Genomic DNA, 13990 nt, shown 5'->3' with positions numbered 1-13990 from the left:
AGAGAGGGAATCACAGGCTTAGTTGGGGAATAAGGTGAAAGCTAACGTGGCTGGATTGTGGCATGTGACTAAGAGAAGCCTGCAAAGGATAAGTGAGTAATATCCCCTTAATTTTTTTTGAATAACTAGAAAGATATTATAAATTCAAAGCAGAGGATTAATGAAGGGGTTTAAACTGGGAAGTGCAGGGCTAGATTTGAATTTTGTATTTTCTTATTTGTTATGTGTTTTCCTCCTTCAAAAGCGGTGGCCATTTTAATTTCTTTCTTCTCACAACTTTGTTCAAGTTGTGGGAAATCCACAAAATTATCAGATACTCCAATTATATCACTGGTAAAGCCATTTGCTAATCCCCAGGCTGTTTCTGTATTTTAGGTAATTTCCAAAGAGACCTAATAAATTGGTGGCTTAGTTTAAATTTTTATAAATAAAGTTTCATAGAGAAATAGTTATAAATGAAACAACATATTTTTTTTTCTGTTCCTAATAGTTGACAGGTACATCTTCCAGAATTGGAAGATATGGCAATGAATAGGGTATACTTTCCCTGATCTCATGAATTTATAGTTGAGAATGGGAATTTCTTAAATAATTATTTTTGCTCAATGAAATCTTTGTGTATAATGTTGGTTCTTATTTTTTTTTAAGTTTTTCCTTTGCTCTGCACCGAAGACATAGACAATCATTATTTTCAGAAGTATCAGTGGTTCATGTTTCTACTGACATGTGAGGACTCTGAATAGCCATAGCAGTATGTTTAGAACCCAACAAACAGGCTTTTCTCAATGTGATAAGTATGAACTATTTCTAAAGTTGCCAGGGCATTTGGTAATACGAAGACTTTGACAGTGATTTTACTCTGTGCTATATAAGATAGTATTCCTGGCAACCCTTTTCAAGGGGATGGGATCCTTTTTTACTTTCAGAGGAGTTTTTATTTTAAAGATCATATTGGGGCACCTGGGTGGCTCAGTTAAACATCTGACTTCAGTTCAGGTCATGATCTTGTGGTTTGTGACTTTAAGCCCCATGTCCAGGCTCTGTGCTGACAGCTCACAGAGTCTGAAGCCTGCTTCGGACTTTATGTCTCCCTCTTTGTCTCTTTCTACTCACACTCTGTCTCTTGGTATCTCAAAAATAAACATTAAAAAAATTAAAGATCATATTGAAGAAAAAAGATACACAGCAAACAATTCCTAATCCAACCTGTTAATTTGTGAAATTTCCCCTTGGAGTATTCTCAAGAAAGGAGAAAATTTGAAGGAGAAATATTTATCTATGTATCTATGTATCTATCTATAATCTATCTATCTATCTATCTATCATCTATCTCTAAGCATTTACTGAGTCTCTGGGATATAGAAAAATGTGATGCAGAATCATATTCTCCAAATTAAAGAAAAGAAAAAAATATATATACAATGTGAAGATATACTATGTTCTAGGTATTTGCATTGATTGAAAAAGTTGATCCTGACACTGTCTTTTTTTTTTTAAACATCTTTTCCTTGTTAACATTACAGGAAGTTGTAATGGTTAAGATTCTCTCAAAAATACATTTACAGATACAAATGCATATTTTATAGGCACACAGGGGCGCTTTTTTCACTTCCACCTGGGTATGTGGTAGAATCTACTATCCTATCTCAAATTCCACCTGAGAATGTACTTCTGGAGGTCAATTGAAAATTTTATCCTGAAACTGTTTTTGCAAAACTTTCCTGAGGTCATCTGTTAAAAACTACCTACTAATCAGCAGGGAAGAAAAAAATGCAAGCCAAAACATCACCACAATTTATAAATGAAATCCTAGAATATGGTACATTTCCCAATTCAGGTATACTGAGATTATGGCGATGAGATTTATGTATTTATATATTTAGTTTAAAAAAACATGTTCTTAGGCATTTAGTAGAACACATCAAGTTGAGCCTTTTTCAAAACATAATAATCACTATTTTATACTGTCCAACTATAAATATTTTTGTCATTATGCTAATAGAAGAGTACAATAATTCTCAAATCTTATACCAAGACTTATTTTTATGAGGTTATAAATGTTAGATGTTGAGGTGTATATTAAAGCATTTATATTTTATTAGAAATCTGTAGCAACTATCATAAATAAGCTAAATCATCCATTTTGATTTTTGCTAACTACCATGACCTCAAAGATATTTAAAGCCAAACTATTCCCTACCATTTAAATAGCTATATTTAACCTTTTATGTTCTTTTTTCCTTATCTTCATATAAACCAAGGAACCACTGCCCTCCCTGATGCTATACGAAGGACATACACTTAATATTTAGATCATCAAAAGAGAACTTAAAAAAAAGGAATAGAATTCTTGACTTTTTTTCCAGTAAAAGATATCCCTTGTATTGTGAGGGGAGAATAAGATTTTTATACAACATGTTCATTCATATATATTGGAGGATTCGTATTTGGATGCACAAAACTGTCACATGGCTTTGGAAGGCAGTTCTTATTTTAGCTATTTTACTCTACGCTGGAATGAGCAGCCAAGCAACACTTTCTATTATTTTCAAGTCCATCTCCAAACATTTTCTCCCTTTGTTAGCTGTGTGATCATCCTTAGCCACTGAGTGGTGTGTGCACTGGACTGGACAGACTGATGTAAGTTTTCATCTGGTTTAGTTGATCTAGAATTTACCTTTATTCCCCTTCTAAACCCAATTGAAAATATTCTTGACACTTTGTACAACTGTACACAGACTTACCAGCCTTTTGGATAGTGCAATCAGCTGGGTCTTTTTTTAAGACTTTACTTCATTCTAGCACGTTATTGCCTTCTTCACCTGACTGGTTGTGTATTATCACCACGGCTTGTTGTATTCTCTGGGAACTGGACTGCGGGGTCTCTCTGTATGATGTTCTACTGTTAGTTTGTTCATATATACATTTTCTTGTATCTTGCAGATATAAACCTGCGATAATTGTCATAATAAAGACAATGTAAACGTAGTATAACCAAAAACAATAATGTTTATTTCCAGTTTATGTCCATAGGAACCTATTTTATTTTACTTATGTCCTTAGTAAAACTATACAGAACACAATACTGGGACACCATGTAAAATATATGCTTTACAGAGCTACAATTGCTAGATTCCTAATTGTAAATATGACTGCATAATTCTGTGATTGTCTTATTCCCACGCCACTGACTTCAATCCATGAACACAAGAAAAAAACTGGCATTATTTTTTTTAATTTTTTTTAATGTTTATTTATTTTTGACAGAGAGAGAGACACAGCATGAGCAGGGGAGGGGCAGAGAGAGAGGGAGACACAGAATCCGAAGCAGGATCCAGGCTCTGAGCTGACAACACAGAGCCCCGATGCAGGGCTCGAACTCACAGACCATGAGGTCATGACCTGAGCTGAAGTCAGACCCTCAACCGACTGAGCCACCCAGGTGCCCCAAAACTGGCGTTCTTAAGAAAATAATTGATCAGAAATGATGGATTTGTAATAAAGACAACTAAGATTTCTTTTAAAGCAGAAAAATTTTCCTACTATATTGTAGTTTTCCTACTACATTACAGCTTTAAATCTAATATTTGTATGGATATGACCTAGTTTTCTCACTGTCTTTCCCAAACCCTTTAAAATGTGTATCCTTGTCTTTTTTACTTTGTATCATCTAAACCATATATTTGTCTTCCTCTTTTTAACTTCTTTCTTATTTTGAATCACTTCTAAGTTTTGAAAATTATTTCCTTTAACCAATCTTATATTCTTTTTAGGTCCCCATTCTTTTATTAGCCTTTATGTGGTGGTTTAGAGGCTATTTGTTGTACTGGTGATGGCTGGGTTTTGACTAAATGAGTTTAAAGCCAGGATCTACCCCTTATAAACTCTGAGATCTTGGGCAGGCTAAATAATCATTCTGCACCTCAGTTTCCGCATCTGTGAAATGGGGATTATCATAGTATCTGCCTTGTAGTGTTTTTGTGTGAAGATTATATATGATGCAATTAAATGTGTAAATGTATTGCAGGTGTCCTAAAAATCCCTCAATATTATTGCATATAAATTACTCATTGACTTCTATAGCCTCTCTTTATTCATCTTTGCAGAGGTTCTTAAGAGAGGGACAGTGGTTTCAGGGGACATGTTGTAATACCTGGAGACATTTTTGATAGTCACTATTTGGTGATGGTGGGTGCTACTGACATCTAGTGGGTAGGGGCCAAAATAGTGCTAAACATCCTACTGTTCACAGGGCAGGCCCACAGTAAAAAAGAATGATTCAACCTAAAATGTTAATAGTGCCAAGATTGAGACATCCTGTTCCAGTGTAATAATAAAACTAAATTGATATGATCAATAGAAGAATCTTACAGAGACTGAAATTGCTTAAGGTACTTATATAGTTTAAAATAATCAAGATGATATAAAAGAATGATCCTTTATCAAGAGAAGTGAGCAAAGGAGTAATTTTAGTTTATATATCTCCACAGAGCATTGAAACTCCTAAAATTTAGAGAAAAGCATATTTTGGCTTAATAAAATGGTGAAATGGGGATTCCTCTGATGTAATGAGCATCTCATCCCTTGAAAAAAGTTTTCACATAGAGCTTTTAAATAATGTCTAGGAAAAGCTCATTGGGCTTAATTCTTTGAATAATCTTGAGAAAATGGTAAAGAAATGAAATATAATTTCTCTTGTACGGTAGCATTAAGTTGAAGAGTTATTTGGTGGGTTAAAATAGGTATCAGGTAGAAATTATATTTTCTGTGAATTTGACAGTGAAGATAAGAAAATAAATGAAACAGTATCTTGAAAAGACGATAGCTAAAGAAATGACTTTTAAGCACTATAATAGTATGGAAGAGACTTAATTGTGATTACATTTAGGGGAAAGATGGCATCTGGCTGATAAATTGAGGATATAAGACAGCAGGTATAATTGCTGAAGCAAAATCAAAGGGAATGTAGTAGAGGATAGCGTTCTTTAGTCCTTGAAAAAGTAGTAATGCCTCTACTAACAGGAATGGTGGAAGAAGATGTAGCTATACATTCAAGGAGGAAGACAGTCAGTAAAGTTGCAGTAAGTGGGAAAATTTTATGAAATTGTGAGTCCAATATTGCAGGAGCAGCAGAAGAAATGACAAATATATATATATATATATATATATATATATATATATATATATTTATTTGTAATAAATATATATATATATTAAGAAAAGTGTTACAGAAGAGAAAGGATAATGACATCTGTACAGGTTCAGAGCCCTGATGTTGGAAAGTGAAATAGCATTTGCCATTCCCAGAATGGGGAGCTACCATTTCAAAACCTCTGAAACTGGGGGAGCACCTGGGTAGCTCTGTTGGTTGAGTGTCTGACTCTTGGTTTCAGCTCAGGTCATGACCCCAAGGTTGTGGGATCTAGCTCCACATCAGGCTTGTGTTGAACGTGGAGCCTGCTTGGGATTCTCTCTCTCTCTCTCTCTCTCTCTCTCTCTCCATCTGCTCCTCTCCCTACTCACTCTCTCTCTTTCTGCCTGTCTAAAATAGATAAAATAAAAAAAATAAAATTGATAAATAAAATGAAAATAAACAAATAAATAAAATGAAAAAAATTAAATCATTAAAAAAACCTCTGATACTGGAGACACAATAAGAACTGAGGAATGGGACCTAAATAGATCATGTTTTGCAGTGAATTCTTACTATGCCTTTGCTTTTACCTCCTTTATAGCTATAATTCTGAACTTGTTTCAAAGTTGAAAAAAAATTAAGACAAATATCAAGGAGCCATATTGGTTTACTTTATTAGGTTTAACATAAGATATTCTAATACTGAGAGTAATACTATTTAAGAGGAGATCAAAATGGGATTTTTAAAATTCTGATGTTTTTGTTTTTATTTATTTTTTTATTTGAGTATAGTTGACACACAATATTACATTACTTTCAGGTGTACAACATAGTGATTCAACTTCTCTATACATTATATTATGCTCACCCAAAGGGTAGCTACCACCTGTCACCATTCAGTACTATTACAATACCAATGGCTACACTTCCCTGTGTTGTACCTTTTATCCCTGTGACTTATTCACTCCATAACTGGAAGCCTGTACTTCCTTCTCCCTTTTACCCATTTTTTCCCATTCCCCCTTTGCCTCTGGCAACCATTAGTCTGTGCTCTGTATGTATATGTCTGATTCTGCTTTTTTGTTTTTTATTCATTTGTTTGTTTGCTTGCTTTTAATTTCACATATAAATTCTGATTAGAAAGTAGATGAATCTAGGAAGTGTATGGTCAGCTGTCCAGATCCTAATTTTAAGACTAAGGTATGCATTGCCCCAGCCCATGGCTGAGTCTCTTCTTGTGCATTGCCTTTGGCCAAAGGTGTCACCCAAGTTTATTCCCTTCCTGGTGGCTGACACTCATCCTTCGGTCAATAGAATAATATAAAGGTTATTCCTCTTAACTCAAATCTAAGCCATTTGGAAATGCTATCCCAGTTCTGCTCCACATTGGATAGACTGAGGTTTCTGTTTTGTTTGGTTTTGTTTTGTTTTGTTTTGTTTTGTTGCAACTTTATTGCAATTCAAATTCTTATTATGTCTAATCTGGATTTCTTTCCTCCTTTACAAGTGCTGTTTCCAAACACAAACACCAATAAACTTCCTGCAAGTAAGTATCTTGGAGCCTGGCTTTAGGAGAACTAGGTCAAAGACTGAATTTTTCTTAAACCTAGAAAGAATAACTGAAAGAATGTTTGGAAAAGATTATGATAGAAGACAACAGCCCAAATATTTGAAGTATATGAGATTGAATGCAAGCACCTTCCTTTGATGATCTTCAATATTTTTGTTATTGATTTTTTTTCTAAGGAGTAACATTTTATACACTAAATTATAAGATAGTAACAACAATTGGCATTTTTCACCAGGAAGTCATTAGAAAGATGTTGCCATTCACCAAAGAGCAACCTATTTAACTACAATGAATACAGGAGCACCTGGTTGGCTCAGTCTGTTGAGTGTCCCGCTCTTGATCTCGGCTCAGGTCTTCATCTCAGGGTCTTGAGTTCAAGACCCACATTGCACTCCACACTGGGTGTGAAATCAGTTTAAGAAAAAAAAAAAAAAAAAAAGGAAGTAATCTGTAATGAATGGGAATGGTAAACCCAAACCTGTAAATGTCAACAGGAATGTCACAGTGTGAAATATTGATTATTTAAATTGATTGTAAGCTACTCTGGATAGCTATTGTGTTTCCAGTGACATAGAAACTACTCTGCGATTTTTAGCATTTGAAATATTACTATATAAATGAATAATCCAGTATAATGAGATAAATGTTATAATATTGGAGGTTCAAGAAACCATAGGCTTACGGCAAGTTTTTTATTTTCCTTTATATTCCTTTATTACATTTTCAATTTCTCACCCCTCTAATTTCTTGAATATCTTTGATATCTTCTCCTTATGCATTCCAGCCTTGTTTTGAATGGTAAAGGCAACAAGGCTACGCTGATGTATCTTGGAGTTTAATGTCAAATAAGCATTATAGTGACACGATTTAGACAATCATCTAGAATTTGGAGAAATTCCAGTGACTCATATTTTAGCACAGTTATGTATTTTCTCCATTAAGACAATGTGTATTGTTGAATTCCTTTGCACTTTGTTAGTATAATTTTTATTAAATGGTGCAACATAGTTTTATTAGAAGTGCAGAAGCTTCCTCTCTTCAAATATATGGGGTCAAAATATTTTTAAATGCATACAATGTACTGTACATTTTAGTTAGCAAGTGCCCGTTTTACTGAATTGTGAAATTTGTAATTGGTAGTTACTTGAACAAATTGTCTTATTAATATAAAATTTAGAAAAAGTTAATAATAGTAACCCTCATCTGTCATGGTGTATGAAATTTGAAATTGTGTTAATTTATAATAATAGATCTCATGATTTATGGTATTAAAGACATGTAAGCATTTGTTGCGTTCCTTAAAAAAGTTTTGACATGCTTGTTTATGATCAGGTGAGAATTCTTAAATGTCCTTGCTATTTCTTGCCATTTGCACAGTGAAATATTACCACTTAACTCATATGTAATTCAAATTAATTCATATCAAATCACTAAATTTACTCATAATTTCAAAGTTGTGACTTTATGACAAAACACTTGTTCTCAAGCCACAAAAATCATATATTAATATGATATTATTCACTATTACAGTATTGTGATTGTTATAAGAATCCAGCCCATTTGAATACAATTCTCTCAAATCCCTTGGAAGAAAAACTACTCAAATCAACAATCAATTGAAATGACCTTTGCGCACATTCATTAAAACTCATTAGATGCACATACATATTAATATAAAGAACACAATTTCCATTTCAGTGTGTATTTTCAGGAGCTGTATAATTTGAATATTTTAAAATCTAAAATGACATTGCCCTAATTAATCAGAAAAAAAAAAGAAAATAATAGAAACACCAAAAGACTCACTTAAGGTAAAATTATAAGTTGGTATATATGCACGCACAATAAATAGTTTAAAATATATTACCATTGGAATATTGTAAGTTTAGGACTCATGAGGAGGATGATAGGATAATCATGGATTAAGACAAAAAAATCTCTAAACACTGATAAAATGTGAACACAGAGAATAAAATATGGTGGGGAGAAATTAATGAATGCTAAAGTATATGAATCATAATATATTGTAATTTATATAAAATCGAAAGAGGTTGTTTATCAAAAATATTCAATTTACCTTACTCAGTGCTCTAGCAAATAAGTAGAAAATGATGTGGAAATGTTGGGGTTTGGAGTGAAGAGTCAAGAAATAATTCTTGAGATGTCTTCTGTGCAAAAAGGTGGTTTTATGAAAACACGTGGACAGGACCCATGGGCAGAAAGAGCCTCACTGGGGTTGTGACTGGTGACTGATTATATATTTTCAAGTTGAGAAGGGATTGGGGATAGCATAAGTCTGTAAAGAATTTTGGAAGCAAGGTTTCCAGGAGGGGGCTATCTGTTATTAGGAAAAGGTCATTTATTATTGTTTAGTAAACCCTCAGCCATGAGACCCTTCAGATGGATATCAGTGGGCCATATGCTAGAAGGATGATTGCTAACACATATATTGGGGGGGGGGTAAGAGATAAAGGAAGTTTCCAAAGGAATTTCTATATGTTTAGACTCACAGGATCCCGGAGGGGGGGCAGGTCAGGGTAATGTTAAGCTAAGATTGCTTTTTGCCCATAGCAAACTGACATCATCGAGGCAGCTGAGCTCCCCCAGGAAGGTCACCCTGCCTGTTTCAAAGACTTGTCAATTGTATGTAGTAAGGAAACTTAATTTTTTCATTTGCCTTTGTTTCCCACATCAGAAAATATTCTGAGACATCCTTGAACTAAGATTCAATTTGCAAGTAGAGTAAGATAGAATAACCTTATAACTCCTTTTGTGAAATAAGAATTCAGTGTTTAAGAGAAAATGTAGAAGGGATTTTGAAAAAAAATTACTTGTTTAGCTTCAATGGTAGAGAGGTCTGAAGAAATGGCTGGGGACATAGGGGTATTCCACCCCATTTCGCCGAGAGATCTGTTCTTTACCAGAGACCAAATTCGACAGAGGCTATTACACTGAGAATAAAACAGAAAATTTACAACTCTGCTTCACTATTTTTGGATTTGATAATAATCTCTAATTTAAAACACACACACACACACACACACACACTCACCACCTAATCTCATACCTTCGGGGCATGATCCGAGAAACAACAGCAGCAATAGAATACTGGGTTAAAGAGAATACTCCCAATTGACAAAGCAGCTTGTGAGCTTCAGTGAATATCTCTAATGTAAATTATCTTCACTTGGGTGTGTCAAAGAACAAGTGAATAAAAAATCCTGAGTTCATTGCTCACACCACCCAACCAGTGTGGTAACTCTTGGTGCTACAATTAATGAAGATCAAGCAGATAGAATCAAAGATCACGTATTAAAGGACATCATCCTGTTTCCCTCCTTGTCACCATCAGTTGACTAAATAAAATATGTGATAAGATAATTTAATAATGCCCAGCACTAGAGCTTAATTTCCGGTTGAATGATGAAACAGTATTCAGAACACAGAAGAAAAAAAAAAAAGATGCTATTTATCCTAATTTCCTAAATGTTGCTGATATTGTTGTTGTAGAAGTTCATTTCCTTTGATAAAAGTGATTCTGGAAAAATTACCTTTCATTTGAAGATAATATAGATAAAATCAAATATTTATCTGTTAAATATAAAAAGAGAAAAGTAAGTGATAGAATCAAGTGACACAGCTATACGTCTGAATTTCACCCCAGGAATTAAAGAAATTTGACATATTCATGTAGACAAGGAAACTAGAGTAGACGTGGGTCTGACAAGTAAGACACAGATGATGATGAAAAGACAAAACAAACCTCAGACTGTAATGAAAAGGAAGTTTTAGGGCTGGAAGCAAATGCAAAGACCTAAATAAGTCCATTGCATAAATTATACATAATTGGAAGCTGCAAAGTTTAGAATCACACGCTTCTGTTGGTTGATTTGTTTATTTATTTATTATGTTTTAAGTGTTGGCTATTTTTTTCCCCATGACTCAGTCCTAAGTACTAGACTCACTCTGTACACTCTCCATCACTAATTTTACTTTTTTATAATCTTGTCCTTTCAAGTAATTCCAGACTTACCAAAGAGTGTGAGAAGGAACAAAAAAAATCTTGTATATTGAAAGGGATGCAGGATGAGATGCCCCACAAGGTGCCACTTTGGCATCCTCAGGCCCCTACCTTCCTCCTTAGCTCCTCCTAGCTTCCTGTTGCCTTGTTGTCTTCAGAATTTCATGTCTGTGTGGATTCCCAGTATATATGCTGTTAAGTTTGACTTTCTCCTATTAATCTGTCTCATGTCAATTTGATCCTAAGTCCAGCTAGAAAGACCATAGGGCAGAGACAGATTTTCTTCCGTGACAATATCTTTTACACAGATCCCTGAACATTCCATTTTACCACATTTGCCTTCAGTGTATGTCTATTTTTCTATCTATTATCTATCTATCTATCTATCATCTATCTATCTATCTATCTATGGATCTATTGATCATCTAGATAGATTCTCTCCAATCATTTGTGTGAATGTGCAGACATGATGCCTCTTTACTTTATGCCAGATATATTTTCTAAGAAAATATTATATTGCCAGGTGAATTGGGGAGACCCCGAGCTCTGGGGCCTCAACCCAGCTAGATCCAGAGGACTGGCCAAAGATTCTTGGTCTTATCACAAGAATGAACGCAAGGACAGACAAGCAGCACAAGGGATGAGTAACACAAGGGGGAAGTTTATTAAAGTGAAAAGGACATTCTCAAGATAGAAGAGGAGGGAAGAGAGAGGCAGAGAGAGAAAGGGAACGTATACGCAAGCAAATAGCCATCTCTAGGGGTTGGGTTTCTATCTTTTATTGACAGTTGTTAAGTAGGGGGCATATTTATTACTTGGTTCATAAAGCAGGGCTTTTCTCTCTTTGTCCCTAATTTTGTCAGGGGTTTCCTGTCAGGGGTACAGCCATCTTGGACCTGTCAGGTTTGACCCTGCTTCCTGTGTGGTGCTTCCAGGACAAGCCTCTGACTTTCTCAATAGCTCACCATGACTTCCTTGTTGCTGACTTTCATGCAGCTGTCAGAACCTAACTGAGTGCCTACTCTAACAATTATAGTACAGTTTTCGCAATCAGGAAATAAACATGATGTGATACTATGTTTTAATTTACAGATCCAATAAGATTTTGCCCTATGTAATTGATACATACCTCATGGAGATACTTTACAACTCCCTCAATACCCTGTTTCTCATCTAATTTTCACTCATTACATTCATCTATTAAAAATTATTAATTTAAGCAATTACTTTTATGGTTTCCAAATTGTGACTTTTTCTTCCATCATTTCTTCTTCACTTATTCATTGCAACCATACTCTATGGAAGAAAATATTTTTTTCTTCCTGTATGTGTTTGTTTGTTTATTGCCAGTAGGAATTTATAAATTTTTATTTTATTCTATGAACTGTCTTACTTTCTGACATAAGGGATCTCCAGATTATTTTTTTGTCTCTCTTTCGCAGTCCTGAAGTAAGAAAAGATTAGAGTGAGACTGTTTACAGGGAGGAGTTAGAAATGGGGTGAAAAGAATGAGGGTGGAAATGGGATAGAACAAATGGGAAGGGGTATTTCTATCAACAAACCTCTCCTTATAGCTTTCCCTTTGAAAGCCCTGTTGATGCTGTACATAAAGACAAAATCAACAAATGCAAACAGAAATGGTGAACCCCTATATATCTCAAATGATAAACCTAACTACACTAAGTTAAAAATAAAGGACTTACCATCTAATAGGGAAAATTGACTGAAAAGGTAAAACCATGGAAACCTGGTTGAAATCAGATGAATTTAAGGTCAAATTAAAGAAATGTTCTGACAAAGAGAATGACTGAATTCTACACATTTCCACAATGCTGGGGATTAATACAAATAATAACAAAACTAGTAAGATACTTTTATTTATATTAGAAAATTATAGAAGGTAAGAGAGTGAAAAAATAAAGTGGAACAAGGTTTCATATTAAGACTAAAAAGAAAACTTTCAAAAATATTATCCTATTACAGTAAAATACAATAAACAATCAGTGATGAAAATAGAAAATAACTGGAAAAAAATTTAAAACAACTCTTTTTTACACTTAGATCAAATAGATATGCAAGCTATTTGACCATATATGGTCAAATAGCAATAAGAACATTTATGGTCACCAATGAGTATTATATAAAACTGCATTCATCTTTTTTAATCTTAAAAAGCATGACAACTATTTTCATATTTTAAAAGAATAGCAAAACAGTGATATTCACGCATATATTTTAAGGCATTTCTTAAATAAAGTCAATTTGCTTTGTATAGACATTAAATCAGCTGTCAACAAAATAAAATATAGAACTTTAAATTTTCATTTTTCTTCCCATTAAGCCTTATAATGAATATTGTATGTTACATGGAGTGAGACAAAACAATATTAAAACAAAAATTAATGTCTCAAAGATATCAAGAGAATACTTTTTTTTTCATGCCAGCAAATATCTATATTTAAAATATCCACATAAAGTACTTGTTTTGTTGTTATTATACTCATTAATTTTCTAGGTTAAAAATAATGGAAAGTCAGGTAACCACTGAAAAAACACATTTCCTATTTTAAGATTTTTGATAGTCTTGTAAAGATCATTTGCTTTTATAGTATTTTAGAGAAACTTAAAAGAATGCAGTATTGAAGAACCTTTTTTTAAACATTTGCTTTATCATAGCTTTAAGCTAAAAGATAATTTAATATGACAAGGAAATTTTTTATTCTTTATGCAATAAGTTTCCAGACTTCTTTCTTCAATATATTTGTGTGTGTGAGTATGTATATGTGTATGTATAATATAAATGCATTGTAAATACAATACCAAGGTTCTCCAGCTTTTCGATTAGAGGGAGATTTGGAAACCTCACTTAATCTTTACTATATTACCTGAAGAGTATGGAATATAGCTGAGCCATGACCAGTTTAAAATTACAGGTATCTGACTACATAACAGACTTAGATGATAAGTAGGTCAATAGTAATAAAATGAAGAATGGATATTTTTATTTCCCAAACTAAGATTAATTGATATTAGGGACTTAAAAAATCCTTTTTCTTAAGTAATATGTGAAATTAGTGACATGTACTTATGTTATCAATTCTGAGAGATCATGACATTAATTATTCATCAGACTTCTGTTAGCATTTCTTTTTAAAGTGTTTTGAGTTCTTTAACTGGATGTCCTTAGAATTCAGTAGTTATCTGACTTAGCTAGGCCTCCAACTACATATATAGAAATATCTATTGTATATATCTGTGTGTGTAT

This window comes from Panthera tigris, chromosome B1 (assembly GCF_018350195.1).
Source record: "Panthera tigris isolate Pti1 chromosome B1, P.tigris_Pti1_mat1.1, whole genome shotgun sequence".
NCBI classification, from domain to species: domain Eukaryota; kingdom Metazoa; phylum Chordata; class Mammalia; order Carnivora; family Felidae; genus Panthera; species Panthera tigris.
The sequence above is the reverse complement of the archived record's forward strand: the minus strand, read 5'-3'. Positions refer to the sequence as shown.